The sequence below is a fragment of the Bombina bombina genome, chromosome 4, assembly GCF_027579735.1.
Source record: "Bombina bombina isolate aBomBom1 chromosome 4, aBomBom1.pri, whole genome shotgun sequence".
Taxonomy (NCBI): domain Eukaryota; kingdom Metazoa; phylum Chordata; class Amphibia; order Anura; family Bombinatoridae; genus Bombina; species Bombina bombina.
The window spans coordinates 297,243,909-297,261,444 of record NC_069502.1 but is presented as its reverse complement, the minus strand read 5'-3'; positions in this window follow the sequence as shown (position 1 = coordinate 297,261,444).

Sequence of the window (17,536 nt, the reverse complement as noted above, 5' to 3'; positions counted from 1 at the left end):
GATGAACCACTGCTAGTCGCCATCAGCTAAACATGTTTGAGATAGTAAACCAGGTGGGTAGAGGGGGAGAGGAAGAAAAAGGAGAGGAGAAAAAAAAAAAAGAGTCAATAAGTAAATAAAAGGGAGAAAGGCTGCAATTGTTTCATTATATCTGTGTCTCATACTGTGCTTTATATTACAATTCAGTTTTAAAAAACATTTTTCATCTCTTTCTCATATCAGAATTGCGGCTTGTCTAATATTCGTAAACCAATAAAACATTGACAATGGAACCTGAAACATCTGCTGTGTATTTGTAATCATTTGTATCATGTTTTTTAACTAAGTGCAGCACGGTCTACCTCATTTTATTCCTCTCATTTTTATGTATAGCCTTGTAGCCATAGAAAAAAAAAGAAGAATATTTAAAGTAAATTAACTCTTAACGTGTATCAATCTCTATATCATAGCCTTATATTCAATTACAACGACATCATATTGTCATATATTCAATATACTTATATCTGCGACACTCTAGTGCAACCCTAAAAACAGTGAATATTGTGAGAAGAGAAAAAAAAAATTAGAAAAAAATACATAAGTAAAATAAGAAAAATAAAATAAATAAATGAATAAAAGTGAGCAATTTTGGTCAAGCTAGGAATCATGTATCTTAGCCTTATTTACCTTGTCATTCATTTCAAATACATTAACTCTTAGCATATGTCAATCTTTGTATCATAATCTGATATTCAATTACATCAACAACATATTATCCCTTTTAAAATGTTTATACCTATGACACTCTAGTGCAACCCAAAAATCAGTGAATGGTGTAATGAGAAAATGGAAAAAAAAAAAATAGTGCACCATTTTTGTCAAGCTAGGAGTCATGTGTCTTAACCTTGTTTACCTTGTCATTCATTTCGGATACATTAACTCTTAGCGTATGTCAATCTCTGTATCATGATCTAATATCCAATTGCATCAACAACATATTATCCCATGTTCAAAATATTTGTGCCTATGGCACTCTAGTGCGACCCAAAAAAAAAAAAAAAAACTTGAATAGTGTGAAGAAAAAAAAGAAATTTGTATGTGTGTGTAAATTTAAGTATATCTAGGGTACTCCAAAACTATCCTAAAAACAGTGGTTAAATAGAACAAACAAAAAAGGGAAGGAAAAAATGAAAGAAAAAAGAGAGAAAAAAAAAAAGTGCACGATTTTTATCAAGCTAGGGATCATGTATCTTAACCTTATTTACCTTGTCATTCATTTCAATTACACTAACTCTCAGTGTATGTCAATCTCTGTGTCATACTCTAATATTCAATTGTATCAACAACATTTTATCCCATATTCAAAGTATTTGTGCCTATGGCACTCTAGTGCAAACAATAAAACGTGAATAGTGTGAGTGAAAAAAAAAAAAAAAAATCTTATATTCTTATATTCATTGGCACTCTAGTGCAACCCAAAATAGTGAAAAAAAAAAAAAGATATATATACATATACACATACATATATATACATGTATACATATATATATATACACATACATATATATCCATGTGTATATAAATCTAAACACGTATAGGTGCTCTAGTGGTGCTACCCATAGAACAATGGGTAGAAAAAAAAAAAAAAAAATTAAGTTTATTTGTGATACTCTAGTGCTACCCAAAAATCAGTGGGTAGTAAAATCCCCCCCCCAAAAAAAAAAAAAGTGTAACAAAAGTATCCGTGGTACTCTAATATTACCCAATAAACAGTGGGTGAAAAAAATAAATAAATAAATTTAAAAAAAAATAAATTAATAATTTAAATTTAAAATTATTTTATGGCACAAAACTATATATTCTCCCCCTCTCTCCGCCTCTCAGCAGTTATTACAGGAGAGATTTAATTTTTTTAATTAAAGCATTTTCTATCTTCTTGGTGTTAGTTCTGCTGCTTTAGCTTTCTTCTTTGTTTCTTCATTTTCTATATATTTCTGTGCTTCTTCTGGACTATTAAAAGTTATTGAATTATGTCCTGTAAATATTTTCAGCATCAGTGCGAAGGGCCTCTTTTCCTCAACCAGCTTGGAGCATATTGCTGAAAATTGCTTCCGTTTCTTTGATACCTCTACTGTGTAGTCTTGGAATAATAAGAGCTTGCTGTTGTTATGTTGTAGGTTTCCTTGGCTCCGGTATGTTCTCAGTATCTCCATCTTTGATTTAAAGTTCAGGTATTTTATTATTACCACTCTAGGTCTCCTTTCATTGTTGTCATCTCTTTTTATTCCCAGTCAGTGTGCCCTTTCTGCACTGAAATCTCCTGTTAAATTTAATAGCTGTTGTAATATGTTCTCAGCAAACTCCATTAATTTTTCAGATTGGTACTATTCTGGTAATCCTACAACTCTTAGGTTGTTTAATCGTGAACGATTTTCTAGTTCCTCTATTTTTGTTGTTAATATTTTGTTTTCCTCCAGAATCTTCTCTATTTTGTTTTCTTGATATCTCTGTAGATCTTCTGTATCAGAAATTCTCTGTTCCATTTCTGTTATTTTGGTTGTTATTTGCCTCAGTTCTTGCATAACACATTCTAATCCTGTCTGGATTTTATCTATTTTCCCTGATAGGTCAGTTAGATGAGCCGTTATGGGGTTAAAATCTCCCTGCTCTATACTTGAGCTTTCCATTGAGACATTACTTGTCTGTAGTTGTAGATTCACAGATTTCTTTTTCTCTGTATTTTTTCCCTTGGGAGGCATATTAAGAGGTATAGTGTACTTTTCCATCTAGTTTTCTCTTTATATCTTTTTATATTAAGTGCTGGCTACCATATCTTTTTTTAGCCTGAGTTTTGTGAGCTAAGGATGAAAAAAATGTTTTCCTTTTTTCTCTTTCCCGTTTTTCTTCCTCTCGGGAGGTTAATGCCTGTCCTCTTGTTTATCTGCACGTAGTAATAAGTGCAGTTACACAGTGCCTATTTCCTGTTTTCAATATTTGTTTTATAGGCTGCTGTATTTTTTATTCCTTATTATGAATTTGTATTGATTTATTCATAGCAGCATTTTTGCTTGACAATGCCCCCAATTACACTTTGACCCTCAATGTCTATTCAACCATTTCAAGCAGTTGGCCCAAAAGAAAAAAGGTATTTTATCACAGTTTTTATTCAATAAATATGTGCAGTACCTGGTGTTGCGTTTTCTTTTCTTTTCCTTTTCTCTGTGTTTACCTTTTTCTTCTCTTGCTTTCCTGTGTCCTCCATCCGCCACTGCTTTTCTAGTTGTGTTCCTGCACTGTTTTTAGTATCCGCACTTCAAAATTCACAAGCTGGAAAAGTAAGCCTCCCTCTCTGCCGTCTGTGGTGCTCTTTAGCTGGTCTTCAGATCTTTCTCCTCCTCACCAGCAGCACTGCTTCCCGTCGTAGGAGCCCGATTGACTCCTCCTGTTGTTAAGTTGCAGCTTCTTTTGCTGCGGTTAGCGCCAACGGCTTTATGCCGCCTAGGTCTCTATGTTCTGGGGCTGATCTCGGCGGTTTCTGTGAGGCTCCAACATCGAGTCTCACCCGCACGCTCCTATGCCCCGCCCAACCGGAAGTTCCATACTCTGTTCCCTTGAAAATATATTTAATGCCGTGTAGCCATGAATTTAAATGCAGCCCTGAAGGACTAGGTAGACTAGTTAATAAATAATTATTAACTATTTAATAACTACCTAGCTAAATTAAATACAAACTTACCTGTAAAATAAAACCTAACCTGCCTTACACTAAAACCTAACATTACAATCAAATAAAATAAATTAAATTAATCAAATACAATTATCTAAATTACAAAATAAAATAAACACTAAATTACACACAAAAAAATGAAATTATCAAAAATAAAAATGAATTACTCCTAATCTAATAGCCCTATCAAAATAAAAAGCCCCCCCCAAAATAAAAAAACCCTAGCCCCAAAGAAATCAGCTCTTTTACCTGTAAAAAAAAAATACAAACAACCCCCCAACTGTAAAACCCACCACCCACACAAACAAATCCCCCAAATAAAAACCTATCTAAATAAACCTAAGCTAACCATTGCCCTGAAAATGGCATTTGGTTGGGCATTGCTCTTAAATATGGCATTTAGCTCTTTTACATTGCCCAAACCCTAAGCTAAAAATAAAACCCACCCAATAAACCCTTAAAAAACCTAACACTAACTCCCAACGATCCACTTATAGTTTTCAAAGACCGGACATCGATCATCATCGAAGCCGGCAGAAGTCTTCATCCAAGAGGGCAGAAATCCATATCGAAGCAGGCAGGTCTTCATCCAACTGGGCAGAAGTCCTCATCGAAGCCGGCAGAAGTCTTCATCGAAGCCAGCAGAAGTTTTCATCCAAGCGGGCAGAAGTCTTCATCCAGACAGCATCTTCTATCTTCATCCATCCGGCGTGGAGCAGGTCCATCTTCAAGACATCCAGCGTGGAGCATCCTCTTCTTAAGATCACCGCTGGAAAATGAAGTTTCCCTTTAAGTGACGTCATCCAAGATGGTGTCCCTTACATTCCAATTGGCTGATAGAATTCTATCAGCCAATAGGAATTAAAGGGGAAAAAATAGCCAATAGAATGTGAGCTCAATCCTATTGGCTGATTGGATCAGTCAATAGGATGAAAGCTCAATCCTATTGACTGATTGCAACAGCCAATAGGATTTTTTCCCCTTTAATTCCTATTGACTGATATAATCCTATCAGCCAATCGGAATGTAAGGGACGCCATCTTGGATGACGTCACTTAACGGGAACCTTTATTTTCCAGCGGTGATCGTAAGAAGGGGATGCTCCCCGCCAGATTTCTTGCAGATGGACTCACTCTGCGCCGAATGGATGAAGATAGAAGATGCCATCTGGATGAAGACTTCTGCCCGCTTGTATGAAGACTTCTGCCAGCTTTGATGAGGACTTCTGCCCGCTTGGATGAAGACTTCTGCCGGCTTCGATGAGGACTTCTGCCCGCTTGGATGAAGACTTCTGCCGGCTGGATGAGGATTGAGTCAGGTCTTCAAAAACTGTAAGTGGATCGTCGGGGGTTAGTGTTAGGTTTTTTTAAGGGTTTATTGGGTGGGTTTTATTTTTAGCTTAGGGTTTGGGCAATGTAAAAGAGCTAAATGCCCTTTTCAGGGCAATGGCTAGTTTAGGTTTATTTAGATAGGTTTTTATTTGGGGGGTTTGGTTGTGTGGGTGGTGGGTTTTACTGTTGGGGTGTTGTTTGTATTTTTTTTTACAGGTAAAAGATCTGATTTCTTTGGGGCAATGCTCGCAAAAGGTCCTTTTAAGGGCCATTGGCAGTTTAGTGTAGCCTACTTATTATTATTTTTTTTGGGGGGGGGGTTTATTTTGATAGGGCTATTAGATTAGGAGTAATTCGTTTTTATTTTTGATAATTTCATTTTTTTATTTTGTGTAATTTAGATAATTGTATTTGATTAATTTAATTTATTTTATTTGATTGTAATGTTAGTTTTTAGTGTAAGGCAGGTTAGGTTTTATTTTACAGGTAACTTTTTATTTATTTTAACTAGGTAGCTAGTAATTAGCTAATAATTATTTACTAACTAGTCTACCCAGTTAAAATAAATACAAACTTACCTGTGAAATAAAAATAAAACCTAAGATAGCTACAATGTAACTATTAGTTATATTGTAGCTAGCTTAGGTTTTATTTTACGGGCAAGTATTTCGTTTTAAATAGTAATTATTTAGGTAATAATTGTAAATTTTATTTAGATTTATTTTAATTTTATTTAAGTTAAGGGGTGTTAGGGTTATGCTTAGGGTTAGGGTTACGTTAGGGTTAGGGGTTAATATATTTATGTAGTGTTAGTGATGTGGGAGGCCAGAGGTGTAGGGGTTAATAACTTTAGTATATTGGCGGCGACATTGGGGGTGGCAGATTAGGGGCTAATAAGTGTAATGCAGGTGGCGACAATGTTAGGGCCAGCAGATTAGGGGATAATAACTGTAATATAGGTGGCAGTGATGTCGGGGGCGGCAGATTAGGGATGATTAATAGTTTTATTTAGGTGTCGGCGATGTCGGGGGCGGAAGATGATGGGTTTAAAAAATTTTTTAGGTGCCGGTGATGTAAGGGGCAGCAGATTAGGGGTTAATAACTGTAATGTAGGTGGCGGCAATGTCGGGGGCGGCAGATTAGGGGTGTTTAGACGTGGTTTTTATGTTAGGGTGTTAGGTTTAAAGGGATAGTAAACCCAAAAACTTTTTAAATCTTTATTAAAACTTCATTATGTATGTGACATATTTCAAATAAGTACCTGTTAAATTTTTTCACTCGTTTTCTAGTTATTCTAAATCAAATATCTTTATATTGCCAAGCCCATTTTTATCACATTATGTGGACCCTATAATGATGTTCTACCTAGGTAGAAACATCATGGCGGTCCGCATGCGCATATAATTAGTTTAATAGTAACGCATGCGCATTTTGGCCCCTCAGTCCTAGCATGACCGTCACTATTCTGGCACAGGAAGCAGGGCGGACTTCATGATAGTGACATCAACGTTGGTGGGAGTGGCGCACCAGAGCGCTGAAGATTCACGGAACACAAGCACATTGGGGAATCATCTGTGTTACTTTACTAGAGGTAAGTATAATAAGTACCCCTAGGTTAACGAGCAAGTTGATTTGATCTTAGTAAAAGGACGTTACCCTTAGACTATCATTTTTTTAACCCCTAGAAAAACGAGCATGTTTTTTTCTTATAAGGCAGTGACTTATAAGAGTGACTAACCAGCAATTATTTTTAACCCCTAGACTAACGAGCAAGTTGTTTTGTTCTTACAACACTCAGATTAATCGCAAGAGCTGCAAAGATTAAAAGCAATAGCAAATTCTGATGCGACTAAAGTTAATTATTAACATCTGAATTTGCTATTGCTTTTAATCTTTGCAGCTCCTGCGATTAATCTGAGTGTTGTAAGAACAAAACAACTTGCTCGTTAGTCTAGGGGTTAAAAATAATTGCTCGTTAGTCTAGGGGTTAAAAATAATTGCTGGTTAGTCACTCTTATAAGTCACTGCCTTATAAGAAAAAAACATGCTCGTTTTTCTAGGGGTTAAAAAAATGATAGTCTAGGGGTAACGTCCTTTTACTAAGATCAAATCAACTTGCTCGTTAGCCATGGAGTACTTATTATACTTACCTCTAGTAAAGAACACAGATGATTCCCCAATGTGCTTGTGTTCCGTGAATCTTCAGCGCTCTGGTGCGCCACTCCCACCAACGTTGATGTCACTAAGTATCATGAAGTCCGCCCTGCTTCCTGTGCCAGAATAGTGACGGTCATGCTAGGACTGAGGGGCCAAAATGCGCATGCGTTACTATTAAAGATCTTAGATGAAGAATAATTAGAAAACGAGTGAAAAAAATTAACAGGTACTTATTTGAAATATGTCACATAAATAATGAAGTTTTAATAAAGATTTAAAAAGTTTTTGGGTTTACTATCCCTTTAAATGGAACTTTTTCTTTCCCCATAGACATCAATGAGGCTGCATTAAGTAGCTTTTCATTCCGCGATTGCAGGTGTTAGGCTTTTTATTTGCCGACTCTCCCCATTGATTTCTATGGGGAAATCGTGCACGAGCACGTCAAAGCAGCGCTTGTATTTGGGTGAGTTATGGAGCTCAACGCCACCAAATCACCCCTGTACAAGTCGGGTTTTTCAAAAGCTGTAAAAGCAGCACTATGAAAGGTGAGCAATGAAAACAATGTACACGAAATTAGCGAGCAGCCATAACGTCATAACTTGTAATCTAGCTGTTAGAAATTTGTACTTATAGAGCGTAATTGTTTTTCATAAAGTAGACTGAACATGGGCGTTCTATGGGTGTATATGACATTATCTCTCTAATCCCAGCGTAATTCTGTAAAGATATTTACACCACATGTCTCACAGTTTTTTTTTTCAAAACTTAAAGGTGGCAAGCTTTTCTCAAACCACCCACAATACTTATAACCCTAATAAAAAAGCACATGCATGTGAAAACATAGGGGATTATTTTGGCTGCAGGACTAAATTTTTAAAGTGGACCACTGTTAACTTTGCTCTGTGTGTTCTCTTTCCAGTGAGCTCCATTAGATCCATTTGGGACAGCGTGAAACAACACGTCTGAACTTGCAAGGTTCAGATTGTCAGCCCCGTAATGTCAAAGTAAAAATATCCATCCTTTTCTGTGCTTTATTTGCTTTGATCTTCAAGCCTAGTCAAGTTCCTGCACTTTTCTAGTCTAAAATCTAATACAGGCATACCTCGTTTTATTGAGCTTCACTTTAATGCGCTTCACAGTTATTGCTCTTTTTACAAATTGAAGGTTTGTGGAACCCTGTTTTGAGCAAGTCTATCTGCACCATTTTTCCAACATATATACACATATAAACACATAAATACACATGAATAAACATATATAAACATATAAACACATAAATACACATGAATAAACATATATACACATATAAACACATAAATACACACAAATAAACATATATACACATATAAACACATAAATACACATGAATAAACATATATACACATATAAACACATAAATACACATGAATAAACATATATACACATATAAACACATAAATACACATGAATAAACATATATACACATATAAACACATAAATACACATGAATAAACATATATACACATATAAACACATAAATACACATGAATAAACATATATACACATAAATACACATGAATAAACATATATACACATATAAACACATAAATACACATGAATAAACATATATACACATCTGAATTTACACACCAACAGCAAAAAAATTATGGGGTAGATTTATCATAGTGTAAGCGGACATGATACAATGTAGCGTATCATGTTCCCTGCACATCGATAAATGTCGACAGCATATGCTGTCGGCATTTATCATTGCACCAGCAGTTCTTGTGCACGGCCTCAGAGCAGGCTGACAGGTTATGGAGCAGCAGTCTTTAGACCACTGCTTCATAACTTCTGTTTCTGGCGAGCCTGCAGGCTTGTGTGGAAACAGGGACATCAAGCTCCATACGGAGCTTGATAAATCGGCCCCTATGACTCACTTAAGGCTCAACTGATGGTTAGTATTTTTTTAATTGAGATATGTACAATGTTTTTTTAGACATAATGCTATTGCACACTTAATAAACTACAGTATAGTGTAAATATACATTTTATATCCACTGGAAAACCAAAACAAATGTGTGACTCACTTTATTGCTATTTTTGCTTTTTTGCGGTAGTCTGGAACCGAACTTGTAATATCTCAGAGGTATGCCTGTATTCATTTGTGGTTATGTGCCATTTTTATGTATTAATTTGTGGTTATGTGCCATTTTTATGTATTAATTTGTGGTTATGTGCCATTTTTATGTATTAATTTGTGGTTATGTGCCATTTTTATGTATTAAGAGCTTCTGATTTGTGGAAAGAATCCTCTTAATCCATGATCGCTCATTTTTAGCATACAAATACCCTGATCTTCTGATAAATGCAACTAGCTGTATTTTGTTGTTTTTTAATAATGAAGTGGTAAGTTTTAAAATTGTGTTAAATTGTTGTTTTTTCTATTATTGTTAAACGATTATTGGCCTGTTATAACTAAGTTCTGTAATCATGGGTAAATCATTATGAGTTGTATTAAATACAAGTTACACTTTTGCCATTGTATTTTCCCTTGTGATTTTTTTTTATAATTTAGTATTTTTTCCATCACTCTGTACCCTTGATCATCATAAAAATATATATGTTGCATGTCTCAATAACTACTATAACATCTATACTTTTTATTATACTGTCTATCCTTGAATTGAAAAGATCACCAATACAACAAGACTTCTGTAGATTGTGTTGACCACCAAATCATGTTTTAAAAAGTGTGACGTAGGGTGACCATATTGCCACTTTAAAAAGAGACACACATGAAAAATACATATGTCAGGGATGTTTTCATGGCTGTTTAAAGAAATGTTTTGTATAATGGCATATGTATTTTTCATATGTGTCCCTTTTTAAAGCGGCAATATGGTCAGCCTACTGGGACGGTACCACTTTCAGATCATTTACAACCCAAACAAATACGCTAACAAGGAGATATATGGAGCAATTGTTAATTGCAGTAATATTTAATATAAATACAATAATAATACAAAACCCTTACAATAATATAAAATATATTGTCAGTATGCATAAACATTACTATACAATCAGCTCTATCAATACTTTTATGAGTTATTTTTTTTTTTTTTACAAAAATAGATTTTAATCAGATTCTAACTATACGTTTTCACACTTTAGCACTTCAGTATGTTAAAGGGACAGTCAACTCCAAAATTGCTATTGTTTCAAAAGATAGATAATCCCTTTGTTAACCATTCCCCAGTTTTGCACAGCCAACATGGTTATATTAATATACTATTTACCTCTGTGATTAGCTTGTATCTAGGCATCTTCTGACAGCCTCCTGATCACATGACTTTTTATTTATTATTTATTGATCTGCATTTTAACAAATTAGTTCTGTGTTTTGCACAAATTGATGGGCGTGAGTACAACGTTATCTATGAACTAGCAGTCTCCTGTTGTGAAAAACAAATAAAAAAGCACTTGATAAGAGGCTGTCTGTAGTGGTTTAGAAACAGGCAGAAATTTAGAGGTTTAATAATGTTGGTTGTGCAAAGCTGGGGAATGAGTAGTAAAGGCATGATCTATCTTTTTAACCCTTGAGCGTCACAGAGTTTCCCACTCTTGTGCTAAAGACGGCTCAGATCCGTCACTAGCACTCTCCCACCTTGAGGGAGATCTGGGGGGTGCCAACCGGTCCTACCCCGGCGATCATGCCTGTAGAGTGACAGGCCTCGACGGGGCATCATGTTTTGCGTGGTGACTTCACGCACAATGACGTGATGATGTCACTGCTCAACTTTAATAACACTTTGTCAATACAAAGTATAGGAAAAGGGGGCATGCTGCTTAGAAGCCTGTATCTCAGGCATCAAAGCAGCTTACAAAAAATAAAAAAAGTTAAAATATTTTTCACAAAATAAAAAAATAAAATAATAAATTAAATCAGCTTAGCACCCAGGTGGGAAAGTGCTTAGCACTCAAAGGGTTAAACAATAACAATTTTGGTGTTGACTGTCCCTTTAAGAGTTGCAGCTTTAATTTTTACATTTTCCTTACGTATACGTATTCATGTTATTGATTGGTATTCTATTAAAACAATCTATTTGCAATCAATCTGGTAAATGCAAAAGGAGAAACAGTAGGCTCACAGTGTTATCATTCTCAATAGCACTGTGGAATCTGTTGGTGCTCTACAAATAACCAATACTAATAATAATAATAATAATAGTGAAACATTGAGTCAGCAGCAACTGACTCTTACTACATTTGTGAAATGTGACCCTCATCTACAAAAGGAACAAGATTTTACTAAGCTGTTTATCTGATATGATGATTGGAGTAAAATCCCATTGTGCTCTAGACTAATAAGCTAAATAACACAGACAAGGGGACAAAGGGAAAAACGGAAAAAAAAACTAGTTTCTTAATCTTAATGTGATTTTCAAGCAAAAGACAATAAATGCTGTTAAAACCATTGAACTTAATAAAATAACCTTCTTAGCAAATGTGTTTTACATCCTATTATTCTAAGTGTTTCTATATATTTATGCAGGTTCCAATTCCCAATGGTGTCATTCTGTGCATAGGACAGAACAACAGAACAAAATGACCCTCAAAAAGTAATTTCTGATTGTGCTATATTTCATGGGCCTTGATGTTTTTAATTAGAGATGTTGGAATAGAATTGTTGTTTTTCACTTAAAACTAAAAACAAAGCAAATATAGCTTTTATTCTTCTTTTTTTTAAAAAAAAAAAAAAATATGGATGGCTTACATTTAATTTCCTTCAATGTAATCAAACAGTTCTAATAAGAATAGACATATGTAAGTAAAATAATAATATTTTATTTTTGTTTGAGCTGAAATTTACATGTCTAAAAGGGTATTGTTACTGCATAAGTTTTATATCCAAGACAAGAATCTAAAACAAGTAAAGTATCACACAAATGAGAACTAACTAGACTGATGGGTATATTGAATATGAATTTATACAAATTGGAAAAATTACATATATGATATTTATTACTACATTAAAATCAAATCTACTAAACTAATTGGGGTAAATCCAACCACCTTTTTCTTCAAAATGCACAAATAAACTATACAACTTTTCATGTAATTTGATTTTTTTCCCTTTAACTAAAATAAAATGTACCTGTGTTTTCAAACAATAACAAAAGTTAAATTAAAAGGGCTAGATTTCGGTATAATTTACTATATAAAAAAAAGGTTACTCTTCAAAATGACAAGCCACTAAAAAGCTTCTGAATCCAACCACTATAAACCTTTAATCAATATATGATGTGGGCAAAAGATCCGGGGCCAGATAACGAGTCGCATGCTAACAGTTGCGCACAAGCAATATCGGGTTTATCGTGGCTGTTTGCTCACATCAGAAGGAATGCCCGTATTACAAGTTGAAAGTAAACATGTTTGCTCCAGCGCAATGGAATTTAACGTGTGGTGGATTAATGCATCTCAGAGCTCTGGTTAACTGTTACGCTCAAATGAAGTGTTGCACAAAAAACATTACAAATACATTAAAAAGTACAGTTACACTTATAATAACACAACAAACCAAAAAATCCAGCACCTGAAAGTAAAAAGGTGTGCAAGCTTCAGGAATACTGCACTGTACTCCACACAATATAAAGTCACAAGGAAGAAGCAGCACCAACCAGTAGTTTCCAACAGATTTATTCGTGCAGTATGCACAATGAACAGCCAGACCAGCAAACAGCAACGTTTCGGACTTAGTCCTTAATCATGCATAGTTACACCTGGAGATCATGCAGCTTAAATATACCTGTAAACCACACCCATTGCTCTAAACACCTATGACATACTGAATGTCAGCACCCTCTAGTGGTCATATGTAAAAAATTACTCTAACAGAATATAAAAAGTCAGGTTAAACACATATTGCTCCTAATAAATCAAAAATGCAAAAATACATTTTAAACATATTGAACATATTAATTTTTTTTTAAGACAATCAATAAATCATGTGCTCTAGAGACATAGAGACCAATCCAGTTCTCTATTCATACCTTTTGGGTACATGGTATCTAATCTATTGATCCAATAGGCCTCCCTAATTTTTAGTCTCTTGGCTCTATTGCCCCCCCGCCTCAGGTGTCCTACTTGTTCTAATACCTGGAACCTTAATTGAGTCAAATTGTGACTTACAGACAAGAAATGATTGGCCACAGGGGCATCCAACTTTTCTGTTCTAATGCTGCTCTTGTGTTGGGTCATCCTTTCAAGTACTGTACGGGTGGTCTCACCTACATACCCCAATCCACAAGGACATTTAATATAATACACAGCAAAATCTGTGTTGCATGTAAAGTGTCCTCTAATCTCAAATCTTTTCCCGGTACCAGAATGGCTACAAAAAGGGCCCTTAATCATGTTATTACAGTGTGAACAGCCCAGGCAAGGAAAGCAACCTAGATTCTTGCCCCCAATGTATTTCTGAACCATTGTCCTAGATGGACCAATGTCTGCATGCACCAAAAAATCTTTCAAATTTCTCCCCCTCTTAAATGCAGGCATAGGCGGTTCTTTGAATTCAGGTACATTAGGGTTATATGTTTTTAAAATATGCCAATGTTTAGAAATGATCCTATTTATTTTATTACTCAAATTGGAATACTGACTTACAAAAATTAACCTGTTAGGTCTTTCTTTCTTTTTGACCTCTTCCTGTGGCAGTAAATCTTGTCTTGGGATTACCTTCACATTTTCAATCTCCTTTTGAATTAGGGCTGATGGATACCCCTAACCTTAAAACGATCACCCATCTCCTCTAACCTCTGTACTACGGGGCCTGTTTCAGAGACAATTCTTTTCACTCTAAGGAGTTGACTCCTTGGAAGTGACCTAATCAAGGAAGGGGGATGCATGCTATTGTAATGGAGAAGAGTGTTGCAATCTGTTGCTTTCTTATGTAGATCAACTACAAGACCCTGGTTACTTTTAAGTACCCTGGTGTCAAGGAATACAACACTCTCCTCACTACAAACCAGCTTAAATTTAATGTGACAAGTTGCAGAGTTAAGTTCATTTACAAATTCCTCAAGGGTTCCAATGTCGCCCCAGCCATACGCCAAATATGTCATCTATATAGCGCCACCAGGTGGCAGCATACTGTAAAAATAATGGATTATTATAGACAAAATATTCCTCATACATATTCATGTATATATTGGCGTATGTCGGGGCGACATTGGAACCCATGGCTGTACCTTGGAGCTGCAAATAATAATGATCTTCAAAAAGAAAATAATTACACCTCAGGATAATACTCAATAATTGCAAGATAAATTCCCTCTGTTGGGTATTAAATCTCTCATCCTGACACATCATCTTGTTTACAGCGCCAATGCCAGCTTCATGTGTAATGGATGTGTACAATGAAGTAACATCCAAACTAAAGAGGATTTCTTTAGTATTCTCAATTGGTATACTCTGTAGTTTTTTCAAAAAGTCCCCAGTATCTTTGATAAAGGAACTAGAGTTAACATATGGTCTTAAGGATTTATCTAGAAAAATAGATGCATTTGATAATAAAGACCCCATGCCTGCCACAATAGGACGGCCCGGAGGGGCCGTGGCACTCTTATGTACCTTGGGGAGAGTGTAAAGGACAGGGGTAATATCCTCTGTATTTAAAAGGAACTGTTCAGTATCTTTGTCAATAATGCCCAATTTAACAGCTCTTTGTACACAGAATGTAATTTCCTTTTTGATTTTAAAAAAGTGGTTATAATCCAACCTTTGGTATACATCCTTGTTAGAAAATTGGGAATAAATTTCATTAACATAGTACTGCTTATCAAGGAGCACTGTTGCTCCACCCTTATCGGCCCCTTTAATGACCAATGATTTATTGTTCCTAAGTTTATCGAGTGCTTGTCTCTCATTAACAGACAAACTACCCCTTTTATCCTTATTCACTTTATGAATCTGACCATGTTTACAAAGTGTTAACACATCTCTCTCTACCAATTTCATAAATGTTTGTACCCCTGCATTAACTTGTGCTGGTGTAAAAGTGCTTTTTTTAGTTAGCCCCAAACTTTTCAGATTTAACTCCTGATTTTGCATGCACACAGTGGAGGTCTGACCTCTGACACTACATTCAGAAATATCTGCAAAAAAACTTTTTAATTTCACTGATCTAAAGAAGCGGTACAGATCTTTACGTATTGCAAACATATCAAAGTCCTGTTGTGGACAAAACGACAGTCCTTTCTCTAGTAGTGACAGTTCATCATTTGAAAGGGATACCTGGCTGAGATTCATCAAGGTCTGTTGCCACTGCGGGTCATCACCCGCTTCTCCTCTGCCGATGTCGTTTTCTTCTTGGACCCCACTGTTTTTCCTACCACGGTGGCGCCTGCCCCCTCTGCGGCAGCGTGTACCTCCATGTCGGAGTCCCCCGAAGCCGAACCAGATGAAGAGCCCTGGGTACTAGAGCGACCGCTCATCCTGCATGCACGTCTGCGCCTGTAACCGGAAGTGCCACCGGAAGTGCCCCCTGTACGTCTGCCGGACTATCCGGACCAACGGTATACAGTTCCAGACACATAGTCCTTTTCATCCCTGGCAAATTTGGTCTTTTTCCGTTCCTGAATCACACCTTTCAACTCGGTCAGCTGGAGTTCCAAAGAGGAGGTGAGTTTATCCAAATCTTCAATTGATAAACTGTTAGCCAATTCCTTCTTCATCCCTTCGATTTGATGATTTTGGCTCTCGATCTCCATCTGGAGGTATTCCACAGTGAGAACCATCAAATCAAATGAACATTTATTCAGCACCCTTTCAAACTTTTGACAATACTCAAGGTTATCTTTCATAAGAGTAGGGCGAGTGCTCATGCGAAGCCCCCTGGGAATACGTTTCACTCGATGATACTCAGCCAGAGTCACAGCATGTAATTTAAAGGCAACATGCTTCTTTTGTAAATATTCCAACTTCTTACTGATAGACTGGGTGGGTGAGGATTTTAAAAAGTCTCTGGAGCCACGGATCAATGTAGTAATCCGTGCAGCCTCCAAATCTGTGTATCCAAAGGTCTTTGGCTCTGTATTTTCAACATTCTGTTCCATGGTTACTCAGTGCAAGGAATAGTGCATTAACAAGTAACACAACAAACCAAAAAATCCAGCACCTGAAAGTAACAAGGTGTGCAAGCTTCAGGAATACTGCACTGTACTCCACACAATATAAAGTCACAAGGAAGAAGCAGCACCAACCAGTAGTTTCCAACAGATTTATTCATGCAGTATGCACAATGAACAGCCAGACCAACAAACAGCAATGTTTCGGACTTAGTCCTTAATCATGCATAGTTATACCTGGAGATCATGCAGCTTAAATATACCTGTAAACCACACCCATTCCTCTAAACACCTATGACATACTGAATGTCAGCACCCTCTAGTGGTCATATGTAAAAAAATTACTCTAACAGAATATAAAAAGTCAGGTTAAACACATATTGCTCCTAATAAATCAAAAATGCAAAAATACATTTTAAACATATTGAACATATTAAACATTTTTTTAAGACAATCAATAAATCATGTACTCTAGAGACATAGAGACCAATCCAGTTCTCTATTCATACCTTTTGGGTACATGGTATCTAATCTATTGATCCAATAGGCCTCCCTAATTTTTAGTCTCTTGGCTCTATTGCCCCCCCCGCCTCAGGTGTCCTACTTGTTCTAATACCTGGAACCTTAATTGAGTCAAATTGTGACCTACAGACAAGAAATGATTGGCCACAGGGGCATCCAACTTTTCTGTTCTAATGCTGCTCTTGTGTTGGGTCATCCTTTCACGTACTGTACGGGTGGTCTCACCTACATACCCCAATCCACAAGGACATTTAATATAATACACAGCAAAATCTGTGTTGCATGTAAAGTGTCCTCTAATCTCAAATCTTTTCCCGGTACCAGAATGGCTAAAAAAAGGGCCCTTAATCATGTTATTACAGTGTGAACAGCTCAGGCAAAGAAAGCAACCTAGATTCTTGCCCCCAATGTATTTCTGAACCATTGTCCTAGATGGACCAATGTCTGCATGCACCAAAAAATCTTTCAAATTTCTCCCCCTCTTAAATGCAGGCATAGGCGGTTCTTTGAATTCAGGTACATTAGTGTTATATGTTTTTAAAATATGCCAATGTTTAGAAATGATCCTATTTATTTTATTACTCAACTTGGAATACTGACTTACAAAAATTAACCTGTTAGGTCTTTCTTTCTTTTTGACCTCTTCCTGTGGCAGTAAATCTTGTCTTGGGATTACCTTCACATTTTCAATCTCCTTTTGAATTAGGGCT